We start from the raw sequence: 20257 nt of genomic DNA, 5'->3' as shown, positions 1-20257 counted from the left end.
CCAGTTCACCTCAGTGCACCAAGTATGTATGGTTCTAATATTTTTATTTGTGTTATGGCTGTTGTTGTTTGGTGCCACTGAGTTGATTTCGAACTCATAGCTACCCTAACCACAGAGTAAAACTGTCCCACGTAGTTTTCTCAACTACATTCTTTTTCTTTTTCTCCAATCCATTTGATTCGGAGCTAATCCAGACATCACACCAGTCTATAGTTCAATCACAACAAGCAGTATTGTACAATTGCTACCAATCAGTTTCAAAACATTTTCTTCCTTCTTGAACTTGATATCAACTCCCCCTTACCCACCCCCAACCTCCTCCACCGTACCCTCCAGGAGCCATTATTCTAGTTGTTGTCTCTATAGGTTCATCTATCCTGGGTTTCAGATACCGAAAAACATAGGAAAACACATAACAAAGATTCAAAAGGGCTACCCACAATGATGAAATACAACAGAGATAAACTCCAATATTAAACACACACACACACAGAAAGAGAGAGAAAAAATTAAAACTAGGTCAAGCCCAACGTGCATCAGCAGGGAGATCAAGTGACAAGGTTTTAACCGTTCAGGTCAGATTCATCATGTTCATCTACTATAGTCGTCTTTCCTGACCCAATGTATATTGCTCCATCTTTTGAAATATTTTCTGCTTTGTTCTCCATTGAGGAGGCTTTTCTCTGTTTAATTCTGTCCTCTTGTCAGGCATTTGTTTGTATTGTTTTGATTTTGTATGTCTTTGGGTTTTTTTTGTCCGTGAAACCCAGGAGAGGTAAACCTATAGAGACATCCACTGGGTCAACAGGTTCAAAGGGACATGACAAAGGAGGCTGGCATGAAATGAGGAGCTAACAACAATGAGTACAAGGAGGAAAACAACATAACTCCTATGTATATCTAAATTTTAATTCATTTTATGAAATAAATTGCATTCAGTAGGTTTTTCAAAAATAAATAATAGTTATTAAAACTAGTTTCTGGGAGATGTCAAACACCAGGCACCTTCATATCTTGCCAGAAATCATTCACCTACATCATTCACCTATTTTTTTTTGAGAATCATTTGGCAAAATGAACCCAAAATCATTAAAACAATAAAAAGATTCATCCTCTTTGATCTAGACATTTGCTCTAAAAACTTATTCTTGGTAAATATGTAAAAACAACAAGAAGAGGGAAATATGAAGTTGCTTACTGCATTGTCATCTTTGACCACAATCTTATCAGAACTATGTATATACTCACAAATAAAGTTCAGAAATTGTGTTAGTATGTTTTTGCAAAACAGCTTTAGAAGCTTTCTTGTTTAATCTAACGCTTACTGGGGCCATTTCTTTATCATTTGAAATCATTTCAAACTTCAGGCCCTTGTTCCACAGAAGCTTAAATTCATAAACAATTACTCTTAAAAACCATCCATTTTAAAACAGTACATGTATGTCTCATCCAGCTCACAAACAGCTGGCAGCTTACAGTGATTTCTACACACACAAACAAGATTTTATAATTTAGTCATACAATATCTCTACTTTCCTAAACTATAATAAAGTTTTCTGTCCAATTGGAGGGAATGAGTCAGGTCGTATTTTATAGTTCGTGAGGTATTATATTTGTGACATTTTATAGAAATTGTCTATCACTTCCATCTCACACTGAAGAAAAAACAAGCAGTAAATTCTATGCCAGGGGTCATAACTCAGATGACTATGGCGACACCAAGATGTTATCAATGAGCAGCAAATACGAGGCAGAGACTGGGGAACAGGAAAGTACATGCTCAGTTTTAAAAGAGTGGCTGCTATTTAGTACCAGCTGAGGGAAGGAGGGCCTTGAGTGGCCAGATAACCCTACTGTTTAAAAGGAGTCTGAAATAGAAACAGACTATTCCTTCAATAGCAAGGATGGTGAGCAAGTGGCTGGGGCCAAGGAATAAGGCTGAGAAGTAGAAGCTCTGGCTGGAGGCTCAGGGACCGTGAGGATGTTGGCTTCTTTAGTCCAAGCCACTGTCTGGGCTGTGAACAAGAGGAAACCACAGGCCACCTGGGTCGCCCTCACCCTGACACCGTCAGCAGTACATAAGATTACACAGCTTCTTAAAGAGAAGCCTGAAGGGTGTAGGTTTGAAATTTGGTGTTTGAATCGGGGCTCCCAATGGCCTTTCTTATACTTTAGACTATCCAAAGATGGAGATTCTGTTGAAGAAGTTGTTCAAGATGGTGGCACAGTGGTCATTGAAAAGAAAGCAGAGACAACCCTGTTAGGAACAGAAACGGACCATGTAAAAGACAAATTATCCAGTGATCATGTGTTCAATAACCCAAACATCAAAGGAATATGTGGCTGTGGAGAGAACTTTAGGATCTGAAACCTCAGGACTTCGCTGCTGTGAACTCCAGGGATGCTCATGGAAACCTCAGGCTTAGAAGGAAACCAGGTGACTGCCACGGGCGTGGATCCACAATATCTGGCTACCTTACAAGGAAAATAAAAGCAATGCATTTGACAGTGGGGGAGGGCAAGGATGGTGAGACTTCTGCACCATTACATCATCGGCAATGACCAACCATTAGGAATGAGCATCATGCAAGACAGAGGGCCAGTGAAAGCGAGGGAACCCCTCACTGGGATGGACATAATCGACACAAGATTACTAACAACCCTGAAGACAGCACAGGACCAAGGCACAGGACCAAGGCAGCATTTAGTTCTGTTAAACATATGTTGGCGTAGTCATTGTGCATTGGGCTGTGTTCTACATGTGTGGCAGTTCAAAAAACCCCAGTAGCTCCTCGGGAGAAAAACTGGGCTTTCTACTCCCATAAACAGTGATAGTCTTGGAAACCCATAGGGGGTCACTGTGAGTCAGCATCGACTTGATGCCAGTGAGTTGGGGGATGGGGCGGGGCAGGAGTGCGTGGTGTGTTGAACATACATTCAGTCACCATGAATTGGCACTGCCTGCACAGCAACTAACAACAACAGTGTGAAATCTCTTTTTTTCTCTTTGAAGAAGCTGATGAAGGTTTTATTAAATGGTTTCTTTTTTAAAAAATACCTTTATTGGGCGCTCTTACATCTCTTATCACAGTCCTTATATTCTCCAATGTGTCGAGCACATTTACACATATGCTGCCATCCTCATTTTCAAAGCACTCTTCCTACTTGAGCCCCTGATATCAGCTCATTTCCTCTCCCTTCCTCCCCCGCCCACTCTCTCTCACGAACCCTTGATAAGTTATAGATTATTTTTTCCATATCTTACATTGTGTGAAATCTCATGAACATCAGCCTCCGTGAGGCTGAGGCTAGAACTTGGTGGTCCCCAGGTATCACCATCAACTATGCTGAAAGGGATCAGAGTAGAAGGCACTGGATAGACCAGGCGAAAAATGTGGAACAAAATTCAGAATCATCTTTTAAAAAACCAGGTTTACTGGTTTGAGACCACCTGGTGTAACCCCTGAGACTATGGCTCTTATTTACTCTTCAGGTCTAAACCTAAACTCACTCTCATGGCTCAATTTTCAGCTAAACAAAAGGCAGGCCTGTAAGGGGAATCTTAACACTAGAGAGGTATGCACACCATTTGAGATTTTCAAAAGGACAAAGTTCAGAAGGAGGAGGAAAGGAAATGAGTAACACAAGGAAGAAGCAGAATAAGTGATGGTCCACTGCGTGTGTGTGTGTGTGTGTGTGTGTGTGTGTATGTGTGTGTGTGTTTGTGTAGTGAGGGAGGCTTGCAATCAAAGATATGAAACACAATGTGCATGGATTATTAAATGGAAAACTGAGCTGTTCTGTATACCTTCACCCAATTCACAATGGCAAGATAAAACATTTATTTTAAAGATCAAGTGAAATCTGATCTTCAGATGTTGGTGATCAATTCAAACAATTGAAAAGCATGGTGAGATCCAAACAAACAGATCTGCAGGCCCTGTTTGGCTTGCCATCCAATGACCTCTGCTCTGGAGCCTGTTTTTTAACTGGCGCTTCTCCAGTGTTACAACTGTGAACCTTAATGATGAAGCATTCAGGTTATTTTCTGGCATTCCCAAGAGAAGTAATTGTTTTTAAAACTCAAAAGCAGTACCCTCCCTCCATTAAAACCCTCACAACTCCAAGTTTTGTTTCCAAATAACAGCAGCGGCCACAGCAAACGGAGACATCTGTTGTTCTCACATCTTCCTGAGTTGCTCAAAGACTTTAGAGCTTACAGGTAATTGCTTATGAATATTCCATTTCAAAAATACTATTTTGGGAAAGTATGTTTGAAAAAATGAAAGAGTAACAGGTACAGAGAGACCACTGTGTGTGCGTGGTGACCTAGAAAGGAAGGGGGGGAGAAGGAAGGGAGAGGCACTGTTCGGGAAGCAGCATGCTTGTTTATGGTGTTGGGGACATTGACAATGATTGTGGGTGCTGATCACACCACACACTAAAGGTAATCGCCATAACCAAACTGTACACCTGAAAAAGGTCAAACCACCAAATGCTCTCGTAGACATTTTTACAATCATCTTTTTTTTAAATAAAAGGCATAATGGGTACCAAGCGGAAGGTTTTCTTTATACTCAGATGTCTTGCCCTGAAAACTACAGCACTGTCACTGGCAACCTCTCCCCGATCACTGAAAAGAAATTAGCAGACTGCCTGGAACCTGGATAAACAATTTTTAATTCTTTGTGGTGCTTCTTCCTAAAGTTTTTCTGCAGGGAAAACACTAACAACAAATAAAAAGAAGAAGGGGGAGGAGAGAGGGAGGGAGACAGGAGAGGACATAGACAAAAAACAGACTGCGGAATCATAAAGTGCAAAATAATCCGATTTCGCAAAAGTAATGCACACACCTGTCACAATATAAGACATGGCTTCCAAAAGTCTGTGGGAAATGGAAGTAAAAGTAATGGAATTTTCCCACAAACTTTTTGAAGCTCCCTCATATAAAGTTTGGGAAAAATGTACATCAAATTGTTAATACCATTGCCCCTGGGGAGCAGACCAGCAGTGTTTTAAGGAGAGCAATGGGACAAACAAAGAACGACAAAGAAGAAACCCACGATGATGACAATAAACTTACAAGGAATAAAACGGCAACGGCTGACTCAAACTTGCCCAGAAAAAGAGTCCAAACAAATTGCTCTACTAGAAACTCCCTGCCCACCACCAAAGACCCTTCTCTATCCACCATCATTGCAAAGGAATACAGGGTTCAGAACCCATAACCAAAGTTTGTGACTGCAACCTGGGATGTTATAGGAGGGCTTTAAATAAGAAAGGAGGGTTTGGCAATTTCAGAGCTAGCTACACCAGGGGCTGCAGGGCTTTAAAAACACTCTTTATTGATCTGTAATTGATATACAAGAAATTCTTCAGAAGAAATAGAAGGCTATTTGCTCCCGTAAAGGCTGATGGCCTTGGAAACTCTATATAGGGTCTCTCTGAGTCAGAAATCGACTTGATGGTAGCAGGTTAAGCTCCACATATTTAAATAGTACCATTCCCACAACCAAGATGCTAAACATATCCATAAGCTCCAAATGTGCCATTTTGTAATCCTTCCCTGTCCCCTTTCCTGACCCTCTACCCTCTAATCCAACAACCCCTTATCTGGCTGCAGAACTTTTAACTTTTAACCGATCTATTTTATAACATAGCAAAAACTGGCAGATACTTCTGGAAAATACTGATGGTTACACCCAACACTCACATGGGCAGTTCGAATCCATCAGCCACTCTCAGAGAGAAAGAGGAGATTTTGTGGTACTTCAAAGACTTATAGTCTTGGGAAGCCAAAGGTGTAATTACTCTGTCCTATTAGGTCCCTATGAGGCAGAATGAACTTGATGGCAATGGGTTTGGTTGGTTTAGTTCCACTCGTACCACAAGATCCTTGCTTTTAACCACACCAAATAACATACCCAAAATTATACACCTAAACAGGTAGAATCATTGAGATCAAGTTACTAGACTATAAGTTAAAATTAACCCTTGAGAATCACTTCACCTTCCCCCACTATGGTGACTATTATATATGTTTTTTAAAAAGGGAAGATAACAAATGTTAGCAAAGATGTGGAGGAATTGGAGCCCTCAACCATTGTTGCTGGGAGTGGCAAGTAGTGCCGCTGCTATGGAAAAGCTTGACCGTACCTCAAAGAGTTAAACCAAAAATTACCATATGACTCATCCCTTTCTTGTCTAGGTATAGACTCAATAGAATTGGAAGTAGGAATGCAAACAAACCTGTACACCGATGTCCATGGCAGCATTACTCACTATAGCCAGAAGGTAGGCAACAAGGGATACGCAATCTGAAGGAGGGAATGGTATCCGAGTTAAAATTGTGAGCACTTGGTTTGCAGGCGGCTATAGAAGATGGTGGAAGCCCCAAATCCTTGTGCAATGCCCACACACAGATGAAGCCTCTGGTGAATCCCCTCTGACCATAGTGGAGGCGTGCGAATAGCCTTGTTATCACACAGAGATGTGTAACGTCAATCATGGCAGATATAGTTAGGTTAAAATGTAGTACCATATCCCAGAATCTTCTTTCTGGCCCATTTAATAGTTGTTTCAGAGAACAAAAGAAGTGAAAAGGAAATCACACGTACTAAGCTTCCAGTGAAGCGTCCCCTGACCATAGACCAGGAATGTGAATGACCTGAGAGAGTCCATTGGAAAGTAGATGAACACAGATGCAGTTAGGTGAAACATGTATACTTTAGCATTTGATCTCTTTTTTTGACCCAATTTAATTTAGTTCTAGTTTTTAATGTTTTATTTCTTTTCAATTGTTGTTTTTCTCTGTTTTGTTGTTGTTAGTTTTTTATTTGTTTTTTGGGGGGTATGTTTTTCTGTATATGAATTCCAGGAGAGGTAAACCTATACTGACAGTAACTGGATTAATGGTTGCTTGGGGGGAAATAGGGAGGTAATAGCACTGAATATGAGAAAGAAGAGAATGTTCTAAAATTGATTGTGATAATCATTGTGCAACTCTTCTTGATATGACTGAACCATTGGATTGTATGCCTGTGGATTATGTGCCAATAAAACTGGGGGAGAGGGGGACAAAAAAACCACCAACCACCTGGAGAGCCTTACAGAGCATGTCTGTTCTCATACACGTGGGCTTGCTGTGAGTTAGAGTTGGTTCCACTGGCAACTACTTCAGAGCCACCAATGAATCTAATTCTTTCTTTTTTTTAATTTAAATTGAACCTGAAATAGGACAATCTTGAAATTGAATACATTTCGCTTTTGAAAACTTCAAAACGAAACAAGATCAAAGTGTATACATACAACACAGCTGCATTCAACCGCATGGTTGAGACCATGAAAACATTGTGCTGAGTGAAATAAGTCAGACATAAAAGGACAAATATTGCATGATCCCATTTCTATGACAAATCTAGATTAGTCCCCCAAAAGGGCAGAGACCAAAGTTCATTACTGGTTAGGAGGCATGGGAGCGGGCAGGATCCCTGGGGTCACAGTGACAGTGGTTAAAGTGCTTGGTTGCTGACTGAAAATTTGGAAGGCCAAACTCATGAGCTATTCCAGAGGGGAAAGATGAGGCACTTTATTCCTGAAAAGATGTACATTCCCGGAAACCCTCTGGGTAGGTTTGACTTGCTCCTGTAACAGAGTTGCTATAAGTCAGAATCTACTGGACATATCAGTGGGTGGGTGGAGAGGAGGGGGAAATGGGGAGTTCTTGTTTAAGGGACACTGAGATTCTGCCGGGGCGGCAATGAAAAAAATATGTGGAAACAAATAGTGGTGCTGGTTGAATAACATGGTGAATGTAATTAATGTCATTGAATTATATGCTTAAAAGTGGTGAAAATGATTTAGAATCTGTTAAAATTTGTTGTTTTACCCCATACCTGGTTTTGATTTTTAGAAATGTTACTGTGAATTAGATGGAGGCTTACAGAACAGATCATCAGTTTTATATCCAACTCATATATGCTGTGTCAACTCACCGCTGCAGTCCCCTCAATGTCCCTCCACTTATGGTACCCCACCTCTTCCCTGTGTTTCCAGTTTTCATTCCACCTCCTTCATTCCTAACCCTCTGGACTTGGTCCTTGGGGAAATGCTACCCTTTTGCCCTTACGTGGTTTAATATTCTAATATGGGCTGAGTCCTATTCCAGACCTCAGGGTAAGGGGAATAGTTTCAGGGATCCCACCAGTCTCTGACCAGGAAGCCTTGTCTCTCTTGTAATGTTGAATGTTGGAACAATCAAATTTGCCCCTTGTAAGTTCCATTTTTAATAAGCCTGTGCTTCAAAAACAGTTCATGGAAAATGGAGTTTAAAAAATGAAAGGCAATATTCAACAAGGAGATGGGCAAAAAATGATGTAAACAGGGCAAGCCTTTGAGGGAGCTGATAAATTGCTGAATATAAAAATACTGATCAGTTCTGTAAATCTTTACCTAACCCCCCCCTCCAATTTTTTTAAGATGATGGAATTTTTGAAGGCCCCTTGTACATATAAATGTATTCAACAAAGGTTTTCTAAGAGCCTAGTCTAACCCAGAGGCACCTCCCTCAGTGGTACAGTGTAGTTGAGCACTTGCTTGCTAACCCAAAGGTCAGCAGTTTGATCTCCCAGCTGCTCCTCCAAAGAAAGATGTGGTAGTCTTGGAAATACAGTGCAACAGTTCTAATCTATCCTGCATAGTCCGATCCAACTTAGAATAGATTCAATGGCAGTAGGTTTGCTTTGGGGTTTAGGATAAATCAAATTCTGAAGGCAAGGAATATTGTGATTATGGCCTCTATAAATTACTAGAGTTAAATTTTAATAAGGAATTTTAACTATTCCCATGTTCTATTCTGTTCCACCACCACATCTCCAACACACACACACACACACACACACACACACACACACACCATACATCTTTCTTCTAGCCTTGTGATAAAATGTAACCCACTACCGATATGGTTTCTTCTTTACACTTATGCAGAGGCAAATGAGAGCACCTCTAAACTTAAAAAAAATGTTTTCTTCAACAATATTTGCAGTGTGCATTCCAGCAATATCTTGTATACATAGCTTTCCAAAGGCATTTCACTCAACATGCTCCCAATTCCAGAACATTTCTAATAGATTCTCAGAGAACATGATGGCTTTCTCTAATCTTTCGCTGTCCCGCTTTCTTGGCCTCTTATCTCATAACAAAGCTGACTAAATAACAGCAGGATAACAAAGAAAAAGAATGAGCCCCTGATGGTCTCACTGGCAAACTAAGTCAAACTCCACACTGTGCCGAATCTGGGGAGAAAAACCCTCTAAACTCACTACCTTTGAGTCAATTCTGACAAATAGCAACCCTATAGGACAGCATAGAATTGCCCTTCTGGGTTTCTGAGGCTGTAAATCTTGATGGGAGCAGAAAGTCTCATCTTTCTCCATTGGAAGAGCTGGTGGTTTTTAACTGCTGACCTTATGGGGTTAGCAGCTGAGCAAGTAGCCATTATGCCACCAGGGCTCTTCTTTCTCATCTGAAGTCACCCTAATATCTTCTCTCACTTCAAAAGAAGATACCAAAGATATTCCTCTGAGACAGCTGCGCTTACTTAGTGTCCTATAATTTATCCCTAAATTCTAATGCCCACTGCAATGGCTAAGTAGAGTCCACATAATTCATGATTAATAGGGTTTATGAGGGAAATGAACAATTTGCGATGCCGGTGAGAAATGATTGGGGTTGAGGTGTTGATCAGGATATGTTACAAAGTTCTTCCAGGTCTGCTAATAAATGCCCAGGGGCAGACCACTCTGCTCTAATCCTCAACCCGAAGACATTCTCACTCATGCACAACTCAACAAGCCCAACTCCTTGGATTAAGGGCCCAGAAGCACACTATTCCATTAAGCCTCAGCCGAAGGCACTCAGCTCCACTTCCTGAGTCAGCATGTTCAACTTTTCCAATTATGTGCCCACTCCTCAAACCAGCCTCCTGCACACAAGCACTAACTTTCACTTGTTCTCTGGACTGGGAAGTCCATCACTCTGCCCTATGCTCTGGATCCTGGTTCTGCTGCTGCTCCTCCCCTGATGTAACTGTGATCTGGATCAAAGGTGGGGGTGGTTGGCATGGAATCTCGGGTTGCACAGGGATCTCAGGTCCAGAGGACATGCTCCACTCCTGGGTCTTGCTGGTAATGAGATCCCTCCTCCCGCTGCTCATACGGCTTATTTTATACACAGCAGGATGCCACACCAGAGACCTGGTCACAATCACTCACAGGTGAATCCTATCAGTACACCCACCACCACCACCACCACCCCACTCCACCCACCCATCTTACCAGACTCATGCAGGGAAAGGTTGTTTGGCAGTAGTTAGAGACTTTGGTTAAACCATTTATTGCCTTTGCAACAACTCGGGGTTTTCTATCAGAAATACAACTGTAAATGCAGAAATCCAACTTTAAAAGTTGATGACCTTCATGCATCAAAAAACAAAAAATCATATCACTGTGAATGAGGGGGAGTGCGGAGTGGGGACCCAAAGCCGATCTGTAGGCAATTGGACATCCCCTTACAGAAGGGTCATGGGGAGAAGACGAGCCAGTCAGGGTGCAGTGTAGCAACAATGAAACATACAACTTTCCTCTAGTTCTTTAATGCTCCCCACCTATGATGATCCCAATTCTACCTTACAAATCTGGCTAGACCAGAGGATGTACATTGGTACAGATAAGAGCTGGAAACACAGGGAATCCAGGACAGATGAACTCTTCAGGACCAGTGTTGAGAGTGGCAATACTGGGAGGGTGGAGGGAAGGTGGGGTAGAAGGGGGGAACCAATCACAAGGATCTACATATAATCCCTTCCCTGTGGGACAGAGAACAGAAAAGTAGGTGAAGGGAGACGTCGGACAGTGTAAGACATAACAAAATAATAATAATTTATAAATTATCAAGGGCTCATGGGAGGGCCGGGGAGGGAGGGGAAAAATGAGCTGATACCAAGGGCTCAAGGAGAAAGCAAATGTTTTGAGAACGGTGATGGCAACAAATGTACAACTGTGCTTGACACAATGGAAGGATAGATGGATGGACTGTGATAAGAGTTGTATGAGCCCCCAACAAAATGGTTTTTTTTAATTTAAAAAAAATAAAGGCGAGCTGGTAAATTTTGAACAAGGAAAAAAAAAGTTGATGATCTGCTCCACCCTGACAGCAGACAGGCCTATGGAGTGAACAGTACCACCCGAGAGGAATTTGCTCCTCTGAACAACCAACCAACCAGTCCAAAAGGGCAGCATTGGCCCAAAAGCAAAGTTCAGTAGGCAGGCAGGGCTGGAAACATGAGTGAATGGAACCCAGGAACCCAGAACGGAAATGGGAAGAATGCTGTTATTTTGAGGGGATTGCAACTAATGCCCTGAAACATAACGTGTATAAATTGTTGAACGGGAAATGAACTTACCCTATAAACTATTCCCCAAACTAGGATAAAATGTTCATAGAAAGTTGACGATTTGAGTCATAAACAGAGTCTGCATCCATCCATAGCTCTTTCTCATAAATATTTTCTGTTGGAGCACTAGCCAGGCCATTCGGAGGAGACATACTTTTTCACAGTGGCAAAAAGAAAGGCAATCTCCTCTTTCAAAGTACTTCTTTGTTGTCTTTCTTTCTCCCCGCCACCCTGGCTTTTGAATGTGAACGTTTAGTGGTGTTGAAAGCTTTTAAGACATATAAAATGATGCCAACCTACTTATGGAAGTCAACAATTTATTTGAGTCAGATCAACTTAGCCAATTTCCAATGTCCTGGCTGATGCAAAAAGGCAGGCGAGTGCTACCAAATGAAAATAGCCCGGCTCTGCAGTCGTCAAGATGCCACAGATGAACATTCATGGGTTCTGACACGTCATTAACGCGAACGATGTTTTTAAAAATGAGACTGACCATCTGCTCTGACGTTGGAGAATTTCAAAATCACATCATTAAAATGAGCGGCCCTCAGTGTTGCCATAGTAGCAATACAGTCCAGAAAAGAGCTTCCAAATGACCGCATCCCCCAAGTAAGATGATCTGCAAGGGCTTATCACAGACGAGCTGAGATCGACTTGATGGCAGTGAGTTCGTTGTGCTTTTTTCGCTGTTTTTTGGGAGAGAGCTTTGGGGGCATGGGGCCTTTCTGACTAGAAAGGGGCTTTGGGGGACCGATAATCATTTAACACTAATAAAGCTGTGCCAAAGAAATAGTAGAGTTCATTATGAAACTGAATCTATGCAGCAGCAAATAACAACAGCAGCAGTGTGGTGGGGAGGGGAATGAAATGAAAACCCTCTGCTCTCACCACGCCAAGAAAATCTCTATGATAGTCTTGTGGGGAGGGGATTGATCTCGAAAGGAAGAAAACTGAATTCATGTTAGTTTATCTCTTTGAAAGAGCCTTGGTAGCGTCATGGATTCCATGTCGGTATGCTAACCACGAGGTCAGCAGTTCGAAACCACCACAACAAGGGAAAAAGAGGAGGCAGAATTTAATTAACAGTGAGTCTCCGCAACCCCCTGGGCCAGTTCCACCCTGTCCTATAAAATGGCTATGAGTCAGCATCGATTCAATGGCAGGGAATTTGAGGAGTTTGTTTTCTGGTGTATTTTGTTGGGGGCATGTCTGGTGTATTTTGTTGGGGGCAGAGCCATCCTATTATTGCTTTTTTCAAAATATACATGAAACACTCAGCTGACCCAGCTGACCAGTCTTTTGGTTTTGTAAGTCTCTTCGGTAGTACCAGGAACATTTTTAGTGTTAAACACCTCTTGTCGGACACTGCTGACACCAAGCCATACAGGAAGGCCGCTCTAGATTTTGGTATCCTTTATTCCAAAGCTACTAGATTCATTGCTTCCTCTTCACCACGTTTAGAGTTTTTAAAAATGCTATCGGAGAGGTTAAAGGACCAGATGGCACAGTATCGTCCTTACTTTGACCTCATGCATTGAATAATCCAAGTGTTGGTGAGGAAGGTATGTCACAGTATCGCCAGGGTTTTGCTGTTTAGCTTTCTCTTCCTGGTATAAAACCGACCGGCAGGATTCCTGCCCACAGGTCGCCACCTACAGGGGGAAAGCAACCCTCGCATGGGGTTGTGCGTGGCACCATCCTAAACAATTTCTGAGAGCAGCAGCATTTCCCAAACTTTTTCAAATCCCAAGGCAAACCTATTTGAATCTAAGCCGGCAGAAAAGGATCTAGCCCAATACCTTATGCCAAAATTTAAATCAACGGAGGAAAGATGGGAGAAACCACAATGCATGTAAACTCTTCAAGATGAGCTACTCAAACACACACACACACACACACACACACACACACACACACACACACACATTCAACTGCCATCAAGTCATTTCCAATTCATAGCTACCCTGTATGGGCCACTATGTATGTGTTGGAAGTGACTTAATGGGAGTTGAGGTTTTCATATTTTCTTAATCATTTTATTGGGGGCTCATACAACTCTTATCACAATCTATACATACATCCACTGTGTCAAGCACATTTGCAAATTTGTTGTTTTTTTACTGGGATGACATATTGACTTAACCTTTCGGGTGAACAATTTTATGATATCTAATGACCCATATTGGTAACATACACCGAGGAAATAACTTCAAAAAGAGTTGTACAAAGATTTTTATAGTCAAACATAATTTTTTAAAAGATTTTTACAATAATCTTCTTTTTGATAGTAGGGATATAAAGAAGGAGGAGGAGGAATACTCTTTTGGGAAGAGGAGTACTCTTGTATCAGAGCAGAACTGGGCTTCATAGGGTGTTCAATGTGTTTGGAAGTAGATCACCAGGCCTTTCTTCTGAGCTATCTCACTTCCATTATTATTAAACATTATTAATGACGGTATGTGCGTGATGGTATTGTAAGTATAAAGTCTACAAGCCGTGCCTGCTGAAACATTTAAATGTACGCTTTTCTTCTTTTATAACTACTTTAAAAATAATTTCATCTGCTTTTGATATTGTGCCTCTTTCTCTTCAGCAGAATGTCCCTGATTAGGTAAGATGACGACTATGAAAATATTTGTACAGCTTTGTGAAAAATTATTTCCTCACTGTATATTAATATGGGTCACTAGATATCATCAAATTGTTCAACTAAAAGGTTAAGTCAATACGTCATCCCACAAACACTACTACTTGATTTAATTGCAGCTAAGCTTCTGATGAGTCTTTATCATTTTCTACTCTGCTACTTTATTAGTACACAATGCAGCTTAAAGTGTCTTCAATTTACATTTAAGTTTTATGTGGGCTAAAGCTGTTATCAACCCTTATGTTAATATCCAACGTCCTATACAGTGTCCCCAACTGACTGTGCCATTGGCACTTCAACGTAGCAAGTATGCAACTGTATGCCCAAATTTATCCACCTCAAATCTGACAAGACACACCCAATTCACCAGTATGATCGGTCATCCTTTTTCACAGAAGCATTTTAAACATTATGTTTAACTTCCTATAATAAAGGTACATAGGTAGAATCTATTTTTTTTCAACTTCCATTGAACCAACTGGGCTACATGCTTTTAAAGTCTTTTCACATTTTGATGGATTCGATTTGTCTTATTTTGAACCCTTAAAATGAGTTCAATTGACTGGAAATCCAAACAAGTTATGCGTCTAAACCACTGGATTGAGTCAAATTCCATTACACCTTCTTTTCTTTCGTGTAAATCTGTTGCGGGGAATTTAAGACAGTATCTCGCCTTCAGCCAAAATGGGAAATTCAACTGACTTCAACAACAACAATAAAAAGTTGCTCCCCACTATCATGATCCCAATTCTGCCTTGCAAATCTGGCTAGACCGGAGGATGTACACTGGTACAGATAGGAACTGGAATCACAGGGAATCGAGGACAGATGAACCCCTCAGGACCAGTAGTGAGAGTGGTGATACGGGGAGCGTGGAGGGAGGGTGGGAAGGAAAGGGGGAACCAATTATAAGGATCTACATATAACCTCTTCCCTGGGGGACGGAGAACTGGGTGAAGGGAGACGTTGGACAGTGCAAGATATGACAAAATAATAATAATTTATAAATTATCAAGGGTTCATGTGAGAGAGGAGAACCTGGAGGGAGGGGAAAAAATGAGGAGCTGATACCAAGGGCTCAAGTAGAAAGCAAATGTTTTGAGAATGATGATGGCAATAAATGTACAAATTTGCTTGACACAATGGATGAATACGGATTGTGATAAGAGTTATATGAGCCCCCAATAAAATGAGAAAAAAAAGTTGCTCCCCAACACCAGTGTTTCCCATCTCCCAATGTGAAACCATCCTTGACCAGAGTGACATACTCAGGCTCAAACCTTTGGCATTATTCCTCCCTTCCCCTCTGATTCTGTCCTGCAGGCAGCCATCTTGACTCCAACTCCTACCACACCCTTCCACATGGACACACTTCTGTCCATCTTCATTGCTAGCACCCCAGTCCAAGCCATCATCATCCCTCGCCTGGATTACTTCACCAGTCTCATAACTACTGAATGTCTCTAATTCCACACTTGTCCCTCAGAGACTCGACTCCACACAGTCAGCAAAGGAATTCTGCTTTTACCTTACGTCAGGTCCTCTCACGCTTCTGTCCAAAACCCTCCAGTGGCTTCTGTCATGCTTTGAAGAAAATCCAGATTGTTGGCCCTGCAAATATAGCCCTCTCCCAACTCTTTCATCACATTACACAGGCCTTCCCATTGGTCCTCATCTATATCAGGTTCATTCCTGCCTTGGGGCCTTTGCATTTGTGCCTCCCTCCCCAGCCCTCCTCAAATTTCCTCATGTCTGGCTTCTCATTTTTTTAGATTCCTCAAAGAAGTACTCCCTGAAGCCTCTCTAAGTAGCATGGATCACACACCCTGACTTTTTCAGTTTTATGAGGGGGCCTTCCAAAAGTTCATGGAAAGATGGAATTTAAAAAAATCAATGGAATTTTTCCATGAACACTGGCATTCTCATACGTATCAGTTAGCCTGTTTATTGTCTTCCTTCACTCCAGATCATCTAAATTGTATGAGGGCAAGGACGGCATCGATCTGGTTCAACATTTGCTTTTCAGTGCCCAGAACAGTGCCTGGCACAAAGCAGAAATGTAATAATGGTAAAGCAGAGGGCTTGCCCATTCACTCCACTCAAAAGGTGCTGCTTCCACATCTCAGAAATCAAGGACAGCACCCAAAGACTCATGTGAAGGGATGATGGAGATTCAATTGTTTTTTCAGACTCCTGGTTTGTATGAAGAGGAATTTGGCAGCAGGATCGAGTAAAGCTTATTAACAACCTTCAATATGCAGAGGACACAGGCTTGCTTGCTGTAAGTGAGGAGGACTTGAAACACTTGCTGATGAAGATCAAGGACTGTAGCCTTCAGTGTGGATCACCACTCAGAGTAAAGAAGACCAACATCCTCATAACTAGACCAATAGGTAACATCATGATAAATGGAGGAAAGGATGAAGTTGTCAAGGATTTTGTCTTTTGGCTCCACAATCAATGTTCATGGAAGCAGCATCAAGTGATCAACGATGAGCTGCATTAGGTAAATCTGATGCATAAGGTCTCCTTGGAATATTGAAAAGTAAAGATGTCACTTTGAGGACTAAGGTACGCCTGACCCAAGCCATAGTGTTTCCCATTGCCTCATATGCATGCAAAAGCTAGACACTGACTAAAGAAGACAGAGCAAGAATGGATGCATTTGAATCATGGTGCTGGAGAAGAATATTGAAAGTACAGGGACTGCTAAAAGGACAAACCGATCTGTCTTGGCAGAAGTATGGACAGTGTTCCTTTAGACTAGAGGCAAGGAGGGTGAGGCTTTATCTTACATATCTTGGACATGTCGTCAAGCGAGACCAGTCCCCAGAGAAGGATATCATGCTTGGTAAAATGAAGGGGCAGCAAAAAAAGAAGTCCCTCGAGGAGATGGATTGACACAGAGGCTGCAACCATGGGCTCACATACAGGAACAATTGTGAGGACGGTGCAGGCCTGGGCAGTCTTTCATTCTGTTGTTCATAGGGTCGCTTTTGGTCAGAGCCAACTCAATGGAACCTAACAACAACAACACTACATCTACACCATATGAAGTGTTTTCAGGAATGTCTAGATTTAGCATTTGAACATGCTATCGTTTGAGTGAGGATGGCAAGATTTCATTTCAAGTACTTTGGACATGTGATAGCAGGAGAAACCAGTCCCTGGGAAAGGACCTCATGCTTAGTAAAGGAGAAGGGCTTTGAAAAGGAGAACACACTGGACAACATGGATTGACATCGTGGCTGCAACAATGGGCTGAAACGAAATGATTGTGAGAATGCTGCAGAGCTAGGCAGTGTTTTCTTCTGTTGGACACAGGGGTGATATGAGTCAGAACTGACCCAAGGGCGCTGAACAATTTTTCTAACTAGACAGTTCTGAGTTGGCTTTGCCCTGAATATTTTTCATCATTTTGGCCCAGATTTTCTACTCACCAAGTAGTTGGCAGGGAAAAAAAATCTGAGTCCAAGTGAAAGAGGAAGGATGCCGAGGAATAGAGAGGCCCACCAGATTGTCCCTTTGAGATCCTGCACAAGAAGCTCCAGAACTCCTGTCCAGAGGGAGTTCGTTACCACCTCTGCATAATGCAATCACCCTTTTCACATACTTGCAGCCTAAGATTATTCCTAAGATATTCCCCAGACTTTCTGGAGCCATCAACACGGGATGAACCTCTGAAAGTATCATGGAGTTAAGCTTTCAACCTTAAATCTTCATCCCAAAATATCCTCTAATGACATCGTTAATCCAGCCAGTAGTTTAGCTCACTTAGTAAAGACTACCTACCTTGAACTTTGTGCTCAAATTGATCACAGCAACCTGAAAGATTAGGTAGGGGGCAATGAGCATGTTACTAGGGAAAGAACCTACCCTCCCAGGAACATTCTCAAAAAATGAGAGAAATTAACTTTTGTAAAGATTGTCTGCATTCCACAGGAATGGTTTTAGTACATGGCCAACAATTCCTAAGTTACATGGTACTTTAGTGGGTAACACTAAAGTAGAATCTTCCCAGGTAGGGGCTCATTGTAGGGACCAGAGGCTGATCACATCAAGTAGGTCCCAGGAATGAGTGGGGAGGACAGGACAAGATTCTGGGGATATGAAACTCTCAGACCGCAGCTCAAGGAGTCTGCTCTGGGAGAACCTGCCTTCTGCAAGCAGTACACAGACTAGAGTCTTCTGGTGTTTCAAAAGAAGCTAGGAATCTTGATTTTTAATGAGATTTTTGTTGGTCCGGAATTCAGTTGACTTTTTAAATACCGTGCAAGTTGAAATGCACCCCTCTAGGGCTCAATTTGACCCAAGCTCCCTCCTTCTGCACACTGGACCCAGAAATCTATTTGCTCCCTTGTGTCTATGCTCCCCAAAGGTGCAGGCCATTCAAAATCAGTAGTTAAAGATGCTATATTTACTACTGCAGCAAGTCGTAGAAGTGTCTTTCAAAGCACTCCAAAATATAATGCTACCCTACCTCACCAGTCTTGTTACCAAGTGTATCCCTGGGTCCTCCCCTAATTCTAGCTGGGTCAATCTTCTTTGAGTTCCTTCATGGAAGTTCCTCTCTCGTCATCTAAATTCTACCTACCCATTAAGGAAGGCAACCTGGTGGTGTAGTGGGTTACGTATTAGGTATTAGTTGCTCTCCAGGAGAAAGGTGAAGCAGCCTCTCTACCCTTTTGAAAATTTACAATCTTAGAAACCTAAAGGGAGAATTCTACTCTGCTACTGTGTCTCAATGAGTTGGAATCTACTCAGTGGCAGTGGGTTTCTGGTATCCTTCAAGGTCTCACTCACACTATACCTCTTGTATGAAACATTCTTTGGAAGAGTAAAAACCAAAGTGCATTTGAGCTCAAGATCTGGTTCAACAATAGCAATAAAATGGAAACCACATACTGGTAAATGCTCATAAGCGAAAGACTGCACAAAGAAATGTTTATATGTCCACACAATGGAACGCTGTGCAACACTAAAAAATAATGATGAAATTGTCACACCTCACAGCATGGATGGACTTGAGAACATTATGCTGAGTGATTAGTCAATGACAAAATGATAATTATTGTATGAGATCACTGTCCTAAAGTAAAAATCAAACCAAAATACAAGGAGATCAAACTATACAAAAGACCCAAGAAAGCTGAAGAAAATCTAAGAATTCTATGGGACACTATCAAAAGGAACAACTAAAGTTTGATCAACACCCCAGAAAAAATAAAAGTTAACAAAGAAAACAGTTGAAGAAGTCTTAAAATAAAACTTCCCTAACATTATGAGAGAACAGAAAACAACTCTCCAAGAAGCCCGGAGAACCCCGAATAGTAATGATCCCAAAAGAATATCACCACAACAGCTTAAAACCAAAGGAAAAAAAGCATCCTGAATGCAACACAGGAAGAAAGACTAGTCACCTACCTACTAATGCCAACCAATTAAAATAAGCTCAGATTCCTATGGAAACTAAGCAAACAAAAAGGCAATGGATTCATATATTCAACATCTTGCAAGGAAAAAAAAAACCTGGGAACCAAGAATCCTTTATCCAGAAAAAAGTATTCTTCAAATGTAAGATAATAATAAAGAAACATTTTCAGACAAGGGAAAATTAAAGGAATCTGTAAAAACAAGACCAGTGTTGCTAAAAATATGCAAAGGAGTTCTTTGGACAGAGACTAAACAACAACAGACAGCAACCTGAAATCATCATGCAAGATATTATTGTCAATAAATCACCATAGGCATATTATACACAAAGTGAAACAAAACCATACAAATAAAAGGAGCCACAAATAACATTAAGCAATGAATACAACAAAAAATAATAGAGGAAGCAGAGAGCAAATAATAAACAGTAAAACAGAAGATATATCGAGTCATTTACAAAAGGCAACAAACTGTCTTAAACTTGGAAAGAAAACAATGAAAAATGAATGAACCACAAAGAAAATGTTAAAAACCTCAAAAAAATAAAAAAAGAGGTTTCTTCACCACATTTGCTTATTCACCCACTTTGTCTTCAGCAGTTGTGTCGGGAAGGTGAGCATCATAGAGTGCCAATTTAATAGAAGAAAGTATTCTTGCATTGAGGGAGTTACTTGAGTGGCGGCCCAATGTCCTTCTGCTACCTTAATACTAAACCTATAAAT

At 41.3% G+C, this 20257-nt stretch overlaps 1 protein-coding gene and 1 pseudogene across 1 annotated transcript in view; one reads left to right on the top strand and one right to left on the bottom strand.

The window, feature by feature from the left end:
* Positions 1-20257, bottom strand: part of LOC101640918 (A-kinase anchor protein 17B) — a 42762-nt gene that overhangs the window by 14682 nt on the left and 7823 nt on the right. The window lies entirely within an intron of this gene.
* On the top strand, positions 1982-2368 carry LOC101640602 (annotated as a pseudogene).

Source organism: Echinops telfairi, unplaced genomic scaffold (genome assembly GCF_000313985.2).
Source record: "Echinops telfairi isolate 266 unplaced genomic scaffold, ASM31398v2 ScPeMD7_7427;HRSCAF=8465, whole genome shotgun sequence".
Lineage (NCBI taxonomy): Eukaryota > Metazoa > Chordata > Mammalia > Afrosoricida > Tenrecidae > Echinops > Echinops telfairi.
Note: the sequence above shows the minus strand (reverse complement) of the source record. Positions and strands in the feature narration are given on the sequence as shown.